The sequence below is a fragment of the Solanum stenotomum genome, chromosome 5 (assembly GCF_019186545.1).
Source record: "Solanum stenotomum isolate F172 chromosome 5, ASM1918654v1, whole genome shotgun sequence".
Lineage (NCBI taxonomy): Eukaryota > Viridiplantae > Streptophyta > Magnoliopsida > Solanales > Solanaceae > Solanum > Solanum stenotomum.
In genome coordinates this window covers 42,694,644-42,710,539 of record NC_064286.1, presented here as the reverse complement: position 1 = coordinate 42,710,539, position 15,896 = coordinate 42,694,644, and the positions used below count along the sequence as shown (strand labels likewise).

The 15,896-nt window shown below is 35.4% G+C and overlaps 1 pseudogene; it reads right to left on the bottom strand.

The window, feature by feature from the left end:
- Positions 1–2,509: 2,509 nt before the first annotated feature.
- Positions 2,510–11,941, bottom strand: LOC125864869 (uncharacterized; annotated as a pseudogene).
- Positions 11,942–15,896: the final 3,955 nt, after the last annotated feature.

Genomic DNA, 15,896 nt, shown 5'->3' with positions numbered 1-15,896 from the left:
CTCGAAAAATATTTTCACAACTAGACCCGTAAAAGAGTAAGTCTTTGATAAAGGTTTGTAGTTACATTTTTTTCATTGTTTGATAATCATTTATCTTTTTAAAACATGTTTGTACTTTTCCCTTGTTATATGTAATCTCAAATGTTTATAAAATCCATGTACTTAACTATTACAGAGAGGTACAAAAATTAGTGCATAAGTAAAAATAAAATAAAAAATAATGTAAAGTAAAAATTAGCGCAAATGTTACATTGAGTTTTATTGTATTAGAATTCATATTTAATTTTTTATATACAGATCCTTTAATATATAGTTCAATAAATATAGTGTATCTGTATTTTTAACATAGTCATGCTTTCTTTTCTGTGTATTTTTTTTTAGGGATAAGGCATAAGTACCCCCCCTAGACTATCACCGAAATCTCAAAGATACTTCTAAATTTAACTAAGATCCTACTACCCCCTGAACTCATTTTTTCGTATTTTTGTGCACCTTTTGTGTTGATGTGGCACCTTAAACCACTCAAGTTGGTTTTTTTTGTACACACTCGTCCACCATGTGTGTAAATATTATTATTTTTATTAAAAAAATTCTCAATTTTTTGTAAATTTTTAATTATTTTTTGCAAAAATATTCTTATTTTTTATTCTTGTATTTAAATTAAGTTAATACATATTTTTTTACCTTGTATCGAAACTATTTTGTTTACTTACGTTCATTGTTTTTTTCTTTTATTTTTCTATTGAGTTTATTTTCTTTGTCTTTCGTTTTGATTTGGTTTCGAATGTGTTGTTTTAAAAAAGTCAATTTTGAACGGATATCAAAATAATTGAAGAAAATGAAATAAAACATAAAAATATTAAAACATTAAAATTAAAGGACACTTTAAATTATTTTATTAAAAAATAATACTCATAATTTATTAAAAATAATTAAATGTAAAAAGATAATAAATTAATTTAAAAAAATTAAAGTGAAATGAAATGAAATTAAATATTTTAAAAAGAAAGAAATAATAATAATTAAATATATATAAGTTTTATCATCAATAAGTATGTGTACTAACTAATTATAAAATTACCAATAAAAAAATGACATGTGTCCAATTTGTGCATTCATCACTTGCCTTTAAGAGAGTGTGCACACTCTCTATGACATGTCAGCGTTTGTGGTTTATTTATTCCATTTTAAATTAGTTTAGGGGGGTAATAGGACATTATTTAAGTTTAGGTGTATCTCTGGGATTTCAGTCATAGTCTAGGGGTACTTATGCGTTATCCCCCCCTTTTTTTTTAATTTTTTAATTTTATGATTTTAGTTTTTTTATACATATGAAACATTTTGTCTATAGCAAGTCGGCTTCTAGCAAAATGTAATTCAATTAATATGACAATATTTTTGTCTATACATTTTAAAATGTGATGTCTTTTATTACGGATGTCATGTCTTTATTTACTTCTTTTTTTCTTTTCCGTTTGAACTTGTAATTTTTTCTATAAATTTAATATCACACCACCTAGACATTTTGTAATATTTTTCTTTATACGTATCTTTTTATAGCCAATTTCTTTTTTCGATTATTAAAACTTACATACAGTAATTAAAATATATTGATTCATCTTATATAATAAAATATTTTTTTCATGAAACTTTAAAAATATCAAACCTCCAACATCTGACATAAGATTTTGATATTACATATTGTGAAGAGTTATATTCTTATGTCAAACTTACATACAAAAGGACTTAGTGATGAATATATTTACGCTCCACTACGATATATTTACTTATATAAATTAACTTTTCTAATGTCAATTAGGGGACAAACGTGCAACGCACATTCCCAGGACTAGTATATATATATATATAGATATTAAAATTCCAAAAGTGCTACCAATAACCACTTAGAGAGGTGTTATATAATTTTATAAAGAAAAACAAAACAAGATAAATATAAAATTGAAATTTCTAATCTCACATAGAGAGGTGCGCCCAGTCATCATCGTACTATATGATACTCCGAGTGTGGATTCACACATCTATATTTCAATAATTTTTTAAAAATATAACACTACTATATATGATCTCGAGAGGGGAGCATGGATTCACCTGAACCCGGTGATCCCCCCTTGGATATGCCTCTGGTCACATGCCTATAACAATCTTTCCGAAGAGTCACATCCCTTCAAAAAAGTCACAACCTTTCAAAAAAAGTCGCATATCTTTTAAAAAAAGTCACAACTCTTCATTTTCTCACAGCTTTCAAAACCCAACGACACATCCAACCAAGATCATAAATGAGACAAATCACATTACATGTATCAAAAGGTAATATTCATAAATCTGATTTCCTTAAACAACAAAAATAAAAAACTAGTTGGTAGATAAGACCAAAATTCCAAAGGTAATACCGGTAACAACAGTTTTACTTGACACCAAAAATGAGCTACTAGTTGTTGACACAATCCTTCCTCTCCGTTTTTGACACTACTTGTCCTTGCGAATAAAATCATGGTTGATCATTATTGTTTGTACCAGATGATCACTCCTCTGATTTCTTCACTGATATCATATCAACGCAAGGATGTTCCACAAGCTGGATGAATTGTGGTTTCATTGGTGAAAGACCGACGCTACAGTTTTTGTTCTCCTCTTTGCGTTTGTGTTTTTTTCCAATCTTATGTGTCTCCTGTCACTCCCCGAGCCTACACCCCAGACGAGAACCATTGCTTGCCCCAAGTGAACCCTTGACCTGTCTTACTTACTCAGCGGAAGACTTAGACATAAGAAAGAGAATCCAAATACAAGATAACTCAAGATGTCTCAAACTGAACTCATAATGTTTTAAAAATAAACAATTAACTTAGCCAAAATGGCAACGAAAATCTGAACATAAGCCAATAACAAAATGATGACGAATGAACTAACATCTGACTGACGATCTATGAAGACTCTAAAACAACTTAGATAGATGTCGGAACAGTCCCACGACATCCTAATGAACTAAAATGATAAAGTAATGAAAAAGGGGGATCTTTTAGAATGCAAGGAGGCTCACCAAAAACTTTGAAACTTAACTGGATCAAAGATGCGCTGGATGCTGATCATGGTTACCTGCGTCTGCATCATAAGACAATGCAGGCCAACTGGCATCAATATATTGAATGTATGAGTATGCGAGTTGGAATGTTAAACACAACTTAAGCTTGGAAAGAATCTGGAAGGAACTGAAGAACTTTCCTGGCTCAACTCAACTCAACATAACTGAACTCATTTAAATATAAACAGTTTAAAAACAAGTGCAATATAAGGAAAAGTTATTTAAACCATGATGTCAACTCTGTGTATCTAGAAATACAATAATAACTCTGTAAGTATGCAAAGATACAATACGAACTCTGTTTGTATTTAAAAATACAAAGTATTATTGTGGGAGTTTCTCTAACCGACAACCATCACTTAAGAGCTATATTCATGATACAACGTTTTACCTCACGCTGCCAAGGACCGTCCTATACCATGCCGAGGGTAAAAAACCTAACTCACTAAGTGGATCCACTAGTCTATGCTAAAAGGCATTAAAGGATTCATCTAAAAAGTATGACCCTTTTCTACCCATAATGACTACATGGTTTTTGGGAGCTGTGGGTTCTCTGAACGCTCCCCCTTATCGATGCTCAATACTACTCCCAAAATATGATACTAGCTCTTTATGTTTAAGAACATATTTCTTTTTGTGATTTGAGATAATTGCTCAAAAACTTATATCAAAGGCTATCTTGGAAATCAAATTTTCCCTTCTTGCTTAATTATGAAAACATTTACTCTTTTCTGAAAACTAGCCCGAAGGCTATTTGGAAACGAGGTTTCCTTTCTTGTTTAAATGTGAAAACATTTTAAACTCTCTGGGAATACATAATCCTCATATACGTTTGATGAAATGAACTTCAACTTTACTTTTTACTAAACTCAAAACTAAAGCCTTACAACAAAGTTAAAACATTTATAAAAGACTTCTGAAAACTTTATGCACTTCTCTTGACTTGAGTCTTAACTTCTCTTGACTTGACTCTTTACTGATCTTAACTCTTGACTTGTCTCTTAACTGATCCTTGAAGTGAATTATGGATTAAAGGATTGATATTTGGAAAGGAAAGATCTCACGATGTTTAGAAATGATTTTAGATAGCTAAACATGAGAAAAGACCAAAAAGTCAATATTTGAGGGTAGGTCCGCGACGCGGAGGGGTATTAAATTTTAGTTTCGAAAAGAACTTTTGAGGCAGAACGGTCCGTGACCGCTCTACTTCACGAAATTACTTTTCTCAAAACTGGGGAGTGGGTCCGCGACGTGGAGGAATGTCCAGATTTCGACCGACTAAATTTCTTCTTCGTTTTCTAGTTCTAAACCCTCTAAACTCCATTGGTCATTTCCCCAAACACTTAGAATCATCTATACCCTCAATATACATCAGATTCTACTCGAAAACAAAACTAAAAACGTGAAGCAATCCCAAGCAACTTCAACAACACAACCCACAAGGATTCAAACGAACTTTATCAAGAACTCTAGGGTTTTACTTTCAAATCAATATATTTTACTGAAATTGAATCAAGTTTGGCGCATGGGTGAACTAACCTAACGCTATGTGATCTTACATACCTTGTAGGAATCACCCCCAATGAAATCCACAAGCTAAACTCGACGAATTTGACGATTTCCTTGCTTCTCCTTCTCTTTTCTCATCTAATTTCCTCTTCTCTAAAACCCTAACTCTTTTCCAAAAGCGTAAAACTGAACAAGTTCATTTTAGACCCTTAATTAATTCACTAAAAAGAATTTAATTAATTGGATAAGGAAAAGACTGAAATACCCTTCAAAAGTCCGGATTGGACAATCCTTCTTTGAACAGACCAACTTCCAATGGGCATATCTCACTCATACGAACTCGGATTCGCGCAATCTTGGCGGCGTTGGAAAGATAGTTCCAAGATATTTCCAACCATACCTATAAGTATACCTAACTCATCCTGATCTAGGAGTTATGTCCATTTGAGCTTGACAAAAATTCACTATTTCCTAACTTAAGCAAATTTCCAGATTTTCCTTCTTTTAAAAAAATGACTATTTCCAATTATTGGCTTTTTCCTATTTATTTCAAATTGCGGAATGTTACAATATCTCCCCCTTAGTTACATTCGTCCTCGAATGAGATTATTCTTAATACGCTAAGGGTGTAACATGCAACATTCAGTTCAAATAGCCACAAGCAAATGCAAAACAACATGCCAACTTGTAAATAAATACTAAGAAAGGATTAGTACCTTGATCTGGAATTTCTCTGGGTTCGAAGAGATGTGCATATCTCTTCTTCATACTACTCCACCAATAGGCTTCTCTCAAGTCATGGTACATCTTGGTGGAACCCGGATGAATGGAATATTTGGAGCTATGAGCTTCTTCCATGATCCTCTCTTGGGTTCCATCCACCATTGGTACACACAACCTACCTTGATGTCTCAACACACCATCTCCCCTTTGTTCAAAAGCTAATACTTTTTGCTTATGAACGTTTGCCTTCAATTCAAGCAAGATAGGGTCTTGGTCTTGCTCGCCTCTTACTTTTGACACTAATGATGATTCAGCCCCATTCATCCATTAATCGAACTCCTAATCGTGCAAGTGTATGCACATATTTTTGCTAACTCTTTCTTACATTTTTCAAAATGGGCGGTACTACCCATAGATAACCTGCTCAAGGCATCATCAACAACACTAGCCCTACTTGGGTGATAAAGAATACTCATGTCATAATATTTGAGTAATTCTAACCACATCTTCTATCTGAGACTAAGTTCTTTCTGACTAAACATATACTAAAGACTCTTGTGATCGGTGAACATATCCACATGAACACCATAAAGATAATTTTGCCATTTTCAAAGAACATAGTACAACAACCAACTCTAAGTCATGGGTTGGGTAATTCTTCTCATGAACTTTCAACTGTATGGAGGCATAAGTTATAACCTAGCCATTTTGCATTAACACACAACCCAAACCAACTCTAGACGTATCACAACACACCACGAAACCTTGAGTACCTTCTGGTAAGGTCAACACTGGGCAGTAGTCAACTTCTTTTTCAATGACTGAAAGTTATTCTCATAAGCTTCAGACCATTGAAACTTAACTTTCTTCTAAGTCAACTATGTCAAAGGGGATGAAATAGACGATACCCCTCTACAAACCTCCTATAATAGCCAGCCAAAACCAAGAAACTCCTAATATCAGTTGGAGATGTGGGTCTAGGCCAATTCTGCACTGCCTCAATTTTCTGAGTACCAACTTTAATTCTCACTCTAGACACAATGTGGCCTAAGAATGCCACATTTCCATGCCAAAACTCACACTTAGAGAACTTGGCATACAACTCTTTATCTTTCAAAGTTTGGAGAACTATTCTGAGATGACTAGCATGATCTTCTTCATTCCTTGAATAGATTAGTATGTCATCAATGAAGACGATAACAAACATATCTAAATAAGGTTCGAAGACTCAATTCATAAGGTCCATGAACGCTGCTGCTGCATTAGTCAAACCAAAGGACATGACCAAAAACTCATAATGACCATAACGGGTCCTGAATGATGTCTTGGAATGCCACCTTCCCTTACTTTCAACTGATGGTAACCTGATCTAAGGTCTATTTTGGAGAAACAAGTGGCACCCTGAAGTTAATAGAAAAGATCATCAATCCTTGGGAGAGGATATTTGTTCTTGATATTAACCTTGTTCAACTAACGGTAATCTATACACATCCTAAGGGAACCATCTTTCTTTCTCACATACAAGACCGGAGCGTCTCAATGTGATACACTTGGTCGAATAAAAGCATTATCTAGGAGATCTTTCAACTGCACCTTCAACTCTTTTAACTCTGCTGGTGCCATCCTATATGTCGGAATACATATAAGACGAGTATCTGGAAGAAGGTCTACACCGAAGTCTATCTCTCTTTCAGGAGGGACTCCAGGAAGATCATTTGGAAAAACTTCTGCAAACTCTCTTACTACTAAAACTAACTGAATAAGATGTATCTCAACACTAGAGTCATTAAATCGGACTAAGTGATAGACACACTCCTTAGAAACTAACTTCCCCGCCTTAAGATACGAAATAAAATAACCCTTAGGCACTGCTGAACTGCTTTTCCACTCTAAGACTTGCTCATTTGGAAATTGAAACTTGACTACTCGAGTTCTACAATCAACTGAGGCATATCATGCATGAAACCAGTCTACCAAGAATAACATCAAAATTTAACATGCCTAACTCAATTAAATCAGCCATGGTACTCTTGTGATTGACGGAAATGAGACAATCATGATAGACTCTCTTTGCTAGAATAGACTCACCGACAGGTGTACAAACACTAAATGGTTCACTAAGTTGCTCAGGAATAACATAAAAAATCATAGCAACATAAGGAGTTATAACAGGTAAACTCGCTCCTGGGTCTAACAAAGCATAAATAGTAAAGTCAAAGACTTGGATCATACCAGTGACAACATTTGGAAAATCTCTTGCACTTGGAAGCTATTGATAGCATACAAGCAGTTTGTGCATCCGCTAGTACCCGAAGTAGATCCTCTAGAAGCAGCCCTGTCTGGTGGAGCAACTGATGAAGATTGTGCTCTATTTCCCGTATTACCATTACCTGGCATGTTCTCAGGACACTCTCTTATAAAATAACCATTCTAACCACACTTGAAACAACCAGTGAAGCCTTCACGACAAATACCTGAGTAGTTCCTACCACACTTAGTGCAGGCAGGAGGCTTACTACTCCATTGTGCCTTACTACCATGTGAACACGCATGTTTAGCTCTGAAATCCTGACTATTGTACCCATTTTTGTTCTTAGGTGCAGGTGCACTAGTAGATGATGAAGCAGACCCTTTATGGTTATGGTGGAAAGAAGACCGGTTCGCATTACACTTTTGCTGCCCGACCTCATTTCCTGATGTCTTAGCTCTCTTATTCTTAAACTCTTTTCTATCCTTCAGCTGATACTTCTCAACTTGTTGCACATGGATCATCAGCCTTGCCATGCCCATGAAACCTATTAGCATGGTTGCCTTACTTTCCTTACTTGACAGACGAGTCAACCCAACTACGAATAAACTCATCCTGCTCTTCATGTCAGCAGCCATCGCTTTGCTTCTCTTAGCTCACGAGGAAAGAAATGCCTTATGAAGGCACTTTCAACCATAAATCAGCTCAAAATCGATTATGCGTAAGCACGGGTTAGAAAGAGACTGTTATAGAGATACACTCTATTGCACGAAGTGAGTATGAAAGAAGTGAAGGAATTCCTAAATGTTGCAGCCTCCTAACTATAGATATGGAACGCTGTACACCGATAACTACGACTCTACATACACAACTTCATAGACTCCCTAGGACTGTTGAACTATGTGCTCTTGATACCAAGTTTGTCAATCCCCGAGCCTACACCCCGGACGTGGCTGGCACTCGAGAACCATTGCTAGCCCCAAGCGAACCCTTGGCTTGACTTACTTACTCAGCGGAAGACTTAGACATAAGAAAGAGAATCCAAACACAAGATAACTCAACATGTCTCAAACTGAACTCATAATGTTTTAAAAATAAACATTTAACTTAGCCAAAATGGTAACTCAAATCTGAACATAAGCCAATATCAAAATATTGACGAATGAACTAATATCTGACTGATTATCTACGAAGCCTCTAAAACAACTGAGATGAATGTTGGGACAGGCCCACGACATCCTAATGAACAAAAATGATAAAGTAATGAAAGAGGGGGATCCTTTAGAATGCAAAGAGGCTAACCAACAACTCTGAAGCTCAACTGGATCAACGATGTGATGGATGTTGATCTTGGTTACCTTCGTCTGCATCATAAGACAATGCAGACCAACTGACATCAGTACATTGAATGTATGAGTATGCGAGTTGGAATGCTAAACACAACTTGAGTTTGAAAATAATCTGAAAGGAACTGAAGAACTTACTTGGCTCAACTCAACTCAACATAACTGAACTCATTTGAATATAAAGCAGTTGAAAAACAAGTCCAATATAAGGAAAAACTGTTGAAAACATGATGTCAACTCTGTGTATTTAGAAATACAATAATAACTCTGTAAGTATGCAAAGATACAATATGAACTCTGTTTGTATATAAAAATAAAAAATATTGCTGTGAGAGTTTCTCTAACCGACAACCATTACTTAAGAGCTATAGTGATGATACAACGTTTTGCCTCACGCTGCCAAGGACCGTCCTATACCTTGCTGGGGGTATAAAACCTAACTCACTAAGTGGATCCACTAGTCTATGCTAAAATGCAATGATGGCTACATGATTTATGGGGGCAGTGGGTTCTCTGAACGCTCCCTCTTATCGATGCTCAATACTACTCCCAAAATATGATACTAGCTCTATATGTTTAAAAACATATTTCTTTCTGTGATTTGAGATAATTGTTCAAAAACTTAGTTCAAAGGTTATCTTGGAAATCAAACTTTCCCCTCTTGCTTAATTATGAAAACATTTAATCTTTTTTGAAAACTAGCCCAAAGGTTCTATGGAAATCAAGGTTTCCTTTCTTGTTTAAATTTGAAAACATTTTAAACTCTCTGGGAATACATAGTACCCATATAATTTTGAAGAAATGAACTTCAGCTTTACTCTTTACTAAACTCAAAACTCAAGCCTTACAACAAAGTTAAAACATTTGTAAAAGACTTTTTGAAAACTTTATGCACATCTCTTGACTTGACTCTTAACTTCTGTTGACTTGACTCCTTACTGATCTTGACTTTACTGTTCACTAATCTTGACTTGACTCTTAAGTGATCCTTGAATTGAATTATGGATTCAAGGATTGTGATTTGTGATAGGAATGATCTCATGATTTTTAGAAATGATTTTAGATAGCTAAAATGAGAAAAGACCGAAAAATCAATATTTGAGGGTAGGTTCGTGACGCGGAGGGGTATTAAGTTTTGGTTTTGAAAATAACATTTGAGGCAGAACGGTCCGTGACTGCTCCGCTCCGCGAAATAACTTTTCCCAAAACTAGGGAGTGGGTCCGCGACGCGGAGGCATGTCCAAATTTCGACCGACGAAATTTCTTCTTCGTTTTCCAGCTCTAAACCCTCTAAACTACATGGGTCCTTTCCCCAAAAACTTAGAATCGTCCATACCCTCAATATACATTAGAATCTACTCGAAAACACAACTAAAAATGTGAAGCAATCTCAAGCAACTTCAACAACACAACCCACAAGGATTCAAACGAACTTTATCAAGAATTCTAGGGTTTTACTTTCAAATCAATATACTTTGCTGAAATTGAATCAAGTTTGGCCCGTGGGTGAACTACCCCAATGCTATGTGATCTCACATACCTCATAGGGATCACCCCTGACGAAATCCACAAGATAAACTCGACGAACTTGATGATTTCCTTGCTTCTCCTTCTCTTTTCTCCTCTAAAACCCTAACTCTTTTCCGAAAGCGTAAAACTGACCAAGTTAAGTTTAGACCCTTAATTAATTCACTAAAACAAATTTAATTAATTGGATAAGGAAAAGACTGAAATACCCTTCAAAAATCCGGATTGGACATTTCCTTATTTGAATAGCCCAACTTCCAATGGGCGTATCTCACTCATACGAACTCGGATTCACACAATTTTGGTGACGTTGGAAAGATCCTTCCAAGATATTTCAAACCATACCTAGAAGTACACCTAAATCATCCTGAGATAGGAGTTATGTCCATTTGAACTTGACCAAAAACTCACTATTTCCTAACTTAAGTAAATTTCCAGATTTTCCTTTTTTAAAAAAATCACTATTTCCAATTATTGGCTTTTTCCTATTTATTTCAAATTGTGGAATGTTATACTCGCATCACCTTTTCAGCGAAGGTCCCTATTTTGCATGTGTCACACCAAAACGTGAACCCCCTAAAGTTATGCTTTTCATTATTTGTGTTTTTTCTCATGTCATCCGCATTGTCATATATCAACAAGGATGGTGGATCATTATTGTTTGGAACTGATGATCGTTCCTCTGATTTCTTCCCTGATATCATGTCATCGCAAGGACGTTCCACAAGCTGGATGAATTTTGATTTCTTTGGAAAAAGACCAATGCTCCAGTTTTTGTTATCCTTCTGTTCTCCAAAAGTTGCCTCCTTGCGTTTGTGCTTTTTCCTTGCAAGTGGTCATTCAGGACATCTTGACTTGTAGTACATACCTAACAAAGTTCACAATTCCACTTGGTAACATTTTTCACTAGAGCACTGCTTAATGAAGGCTTATCAGCAACCTCTTCAATTAGAGTTATAACTTTCCATTTTGCTCTAGAGAAAATAGTGTCAGGCTTAGCCTGTATCAATGTCAAAATAAGCACTTCTCAGAAATTTAAACACCTTGTAAATGGTTTACGAATATGAAAGCATTAAATGAATATACACTTGTTTTGATTAAGGAAACATATTTTGGAGTACACTTTCCTGATTCGGCTCAACATTCACTCGGTTGCCATTTATAATGTCCAGGAAACAGGTGTAAACATATATACTTTCCACTAGAGAAAATCTTCTAAGTTCAAAGCTTAAAAGAGGTGATGTACATAACTAGAAATTTAAGAGTTAATAATGCGGGCCAACAATTAAGAAGAACATTGACCAGCAAGATTCCGCAAAAGTTAGGGGGTTGTTCTTGTGAAATATCCACCTTTGGACTTCGATTCAATATTGAAATTTTTTATTCCCCGGCACAGTACCGAAAAGGAACCTTTGAGATCATCTTCTCAAAGGCCTCAGCCTAGTTTTTCAATCTATCTGCTTCACACATTGCTTCTTCTCTTTCCATTAGAAATCACACGAGATTTATTAAAGTGCAAGAAGAAGAAGAGTCGAATATCGACAGACATATGAAAAATGAGGGAAACCACAATTTATAGCAAACAAGTGTGATCTAATTAATATTTTTTCCTAAAAAGAACTTCATTTTTCATAATACCTTTTAAACGACATGTTTTCTCTAATTTATGTTCTTTCCTATAAAATAACTTCATTTTTCATTAACACATTTTAAATTACATGTTTTCTCTATTGCTGTTTTTTCCTAAAAAGAAATTTATTTCTCATTAACACCTTTTAAATGGCATGTTTTATTCTAATTGATGTTTTTTTTTCCTAAAAAAGAACTTCATTTTTCATTAACATCTTTTAAATTACATGTTTTCTCTAATTGATGTTTTTTTCCTAAAAAGAATTTCATTTCTCATTAACACCTTTTAAACGGCATGTTTTATTCTAATTGACATTTTTTCCTAAAAAAGAATATCATTTTTCATTGACACCTTTTAAATTACATAGTTTTCTCTAATTGATGTTTTTTCCTAAAAGTACTTCATTTCTCATTAACAACTTTTAAACGACATCTTTTCTCTAATTGATGTTGTTTCCTAAAAAAGAACTTTATTTTTCATTAACACCATTTAAATTACATGTTTTCTCTAATAGATGTTTTTTTCCTAAAAATAACTTCATTTCTCATTAACACCTTTTAAACGACATGTTTTCTCTGATTGATGTTTTTTCCTAAAAAGAACTTCATTTTTGATCAATACCTTTTAAACGACAAGTTTTCTCTACTTGATGTTTTTTGCTAAAAAAATTACTTCATCTTTCATTAACACCTTTTAAATTACATGTTTTCTCTAATTGAAGTTTTTTTTCTAAAAAGAACTTCATTTCTTATTAACACTTTTTTTTTAAAATTACATATTGTAACGACCTGTTCCCCGTCGTTATAGAAAATCAAATGGGGAAAGAATTAGGGACAAAAAACTTTTGAATAGTAACTTTGGATTTCCTAGCCTAGTCCAGTTTTGGACGAAATTGGAGTCATTAAGCTGTAGGAAAATTTGGTAACAATATAGTGATTTAATTTTTTGATTACATGAGTAGTTAGATAAGTCGTTAAGGAATGCGTACGACTTTACGAAATTGAATTTGGGTGAGTAGAAATCTCGAAATCGATCTTAGCGTGAACTGTATTTTTTGAGTGTCATTGGTTAAAGGAGTGTAGTGAAATGGGGGTCTTGGAATTATTAAAATAGCTCGTTGGTTCCGTGCAAGCCGCAGGGGCGGGAGTTCTGTTGCCAGGGTGGGGCCGCTGTGGCGGGTTGGGTCCCACTGTGGCGGAACAGTCACGACTGAAGTCGAAAATAAACCCCAAAAATATTTTATTCTGCACTTTTCGACTTTGAGAGCTAAGGAACGACCCTAGGGGTTTTCATGACACTTTTCCACCATTCTTGAGGCAAAAGGTAAGGTTTCACTCCCCGAATCCATTTTTCGATCCGTAGAATGTAAATTCGTGGGTAATTATTGTTGGGGAAGGGTTTTGATCTGAAACTAATTGTGGAGAAAGCCCTAATTAGGGTATAAGGATCTTGGGTTGGTCTAGGGTTATTAGGTTTGTTATAATCTGGATAATTAGACCTTTGATTGTGATTCTTGCGTTATAGTATATTTTCGACCACGATCAAGCAGGAAGAATTCAGAAAGGAAGATTCAAATGTCTTAGTGGATTCATGCTTGGATTCGAGGTAGGTGATGGTTGTGATTTCATGTTGGTGTGATATATGTTTGTAATTGCTCAATATAATGCATGTATGTATGTGACTGTTGCATTATTGATCACCCTAATCGTAAATAAGGATAATTGAATAATTGTATGCCTTGAATCACCTCTTGTTGTATGATTGTGAGAATATACATTGTCATTGTGATTGTGGTTTGTTGAATGGATTTGGTTTTGCGTTTTGACACACTAACTTGGATCGGTTGCCACGTTCTGACATAAACATGGGATGTGTTGCCACGTTTCGGCATAAATATTGGATCGGGTACCACATTCCGATCTGCTAACGATTTGGGTGTAGGTTCAATGAGAGAACCATTGAATTGGGTTCCATGAGAGGACCATTGAATTGTATTGGGTATCTAATTGTGATGATTATGTTCATATCTAATGATGATTGATATCGGAAGACTGTATGTTGCTCTAAATTGATAACCAATGTGTATTATTGAGAATGTGGGATGCTACATCGATCCTGAAAAGATGACTAATATTGTATATGTTCAGTATATGCCTGTTTTCTAATGTTGTGGTTACTTGCATGTGTTTCAGTTTTTGGGACAGCCTCGTAATCCTACTAGTACATTGTGGTTGTGTACTGATACTGCACTTGCATGTTCTTTGTTGAGTACAGGGCATCTTCTGGTGGCTATTGATAGCCCTCAGCTAAGTGACTATTGATCGTGATCGGATTCAAGGGTAAGCTAGTTCTTCTAGGCTGCCATGGATCTCTCTTGTTTAAGTCCATTCTTTTTGGACTCAGACTATTTGTTTAAGGTGTTTGTTTTGTTTTGGAGTTCTACCCCTTGTTCTTAGACTTGTCGTTAGTAGAGTTTCGGTTCAATGAATTTCAGGGTCTAGGGGTTGTTCTTCTGCGTTAGTGTGACTAGTTTATTTAAACCTTTGGAGATTCTGGGGACTCCATTTTTGTATTTATTTAAACGTGCTTCCATATCTTTAAATGCCTTAGTTTTCATAAAATTTGTTTGTTTGGGTTCTAGTAATGGTTCTCCCACTGGAGGGTTTGTGTGGGTGCCAATCACGACGGTCTGGGTAGTGAAAAAAATGGTATAAGAGCCCTAGGTTCGTTGATCTCATTGTTCCAAAACGAGTCTAGTAGAGTCTTGCGGATTGGTACGATGACATCTATACTTTTATTTGAGAGGCTTTATAACTTTAGGAAACACTCACTTTTTTCTACTCCTTCGTGCTATGACTTGAATCCAATTGGTATCTGTGTAATACAAATTGGTATCTTTCCTCCTTCACTCTATGGTCCGAACTAGAGCAACAAAAGTGGTAACACTTTCACTAGCAAGAGAGGATGTGTATAGACTACCGATAGTTTAATAGTGTCACCATTTAGAACAAGTATCCATTACCTCAAATATATGAGTTTTTAAAGCAATTACAAGGTACATCGGTTTTCTCTAAGATTGAGGCGGTTAAGAATTGTGTTCAACCAAGTTCTATGATTGAAATTAGCAATTTTGTGGGGCTCGCTAGCTTCTTTTGTCGCTTGTGGTATGAGTTGAGTCCAATTGGTATCTCTCGATCCCAATTGGTATTTCTCGATTGCAATTGGTATCTACTAGATGTCGTAGACCCGGCTGAAGGGACACAAGCAAGTTAATTAGAACTAAGAAGGTTCCAATTGGTATCTGGACTTAGGGGCCGTATAAGGCTTAGATGATCACTAATGGATGTTCATTGAACGAACTATTTAAAGAATTTGGACTTATCTGCAAGTTGTAACTGCTTGAGTATCGTGGAACTTGTTGAGAAAAGATGGTCACGACTAAGTTCAATGCAAGGGTCTAGATAATGTACGATGTGATTCGTAAGAAAGATCTGGACGTGTCTTGTGCTTGAGTAATAACCGTGTAAGTGTCTGGGTGTATCCCGGGGATGTGTGGGTTATGGTGTTGAATTAATGAGAATGAGTTGGATTGTGATATTTGGATTGACTCGTGGTAGACAATGATTATCCTAGTTTAGAGGATTATCCTAAATTGCTCAGTATATTTGAAACCCGTTGGGAAATTTAGAAAAGAGAAAAACCCGAGAAAAATTTGTTGCTAGGGTACTGTTTCCGTCTGAGACGCTGGGGCAGGATCTTTTCACCAATACGAGGGCGCCAGAGCGGAAATTCCCCACCAGGGCAGGACAAGGC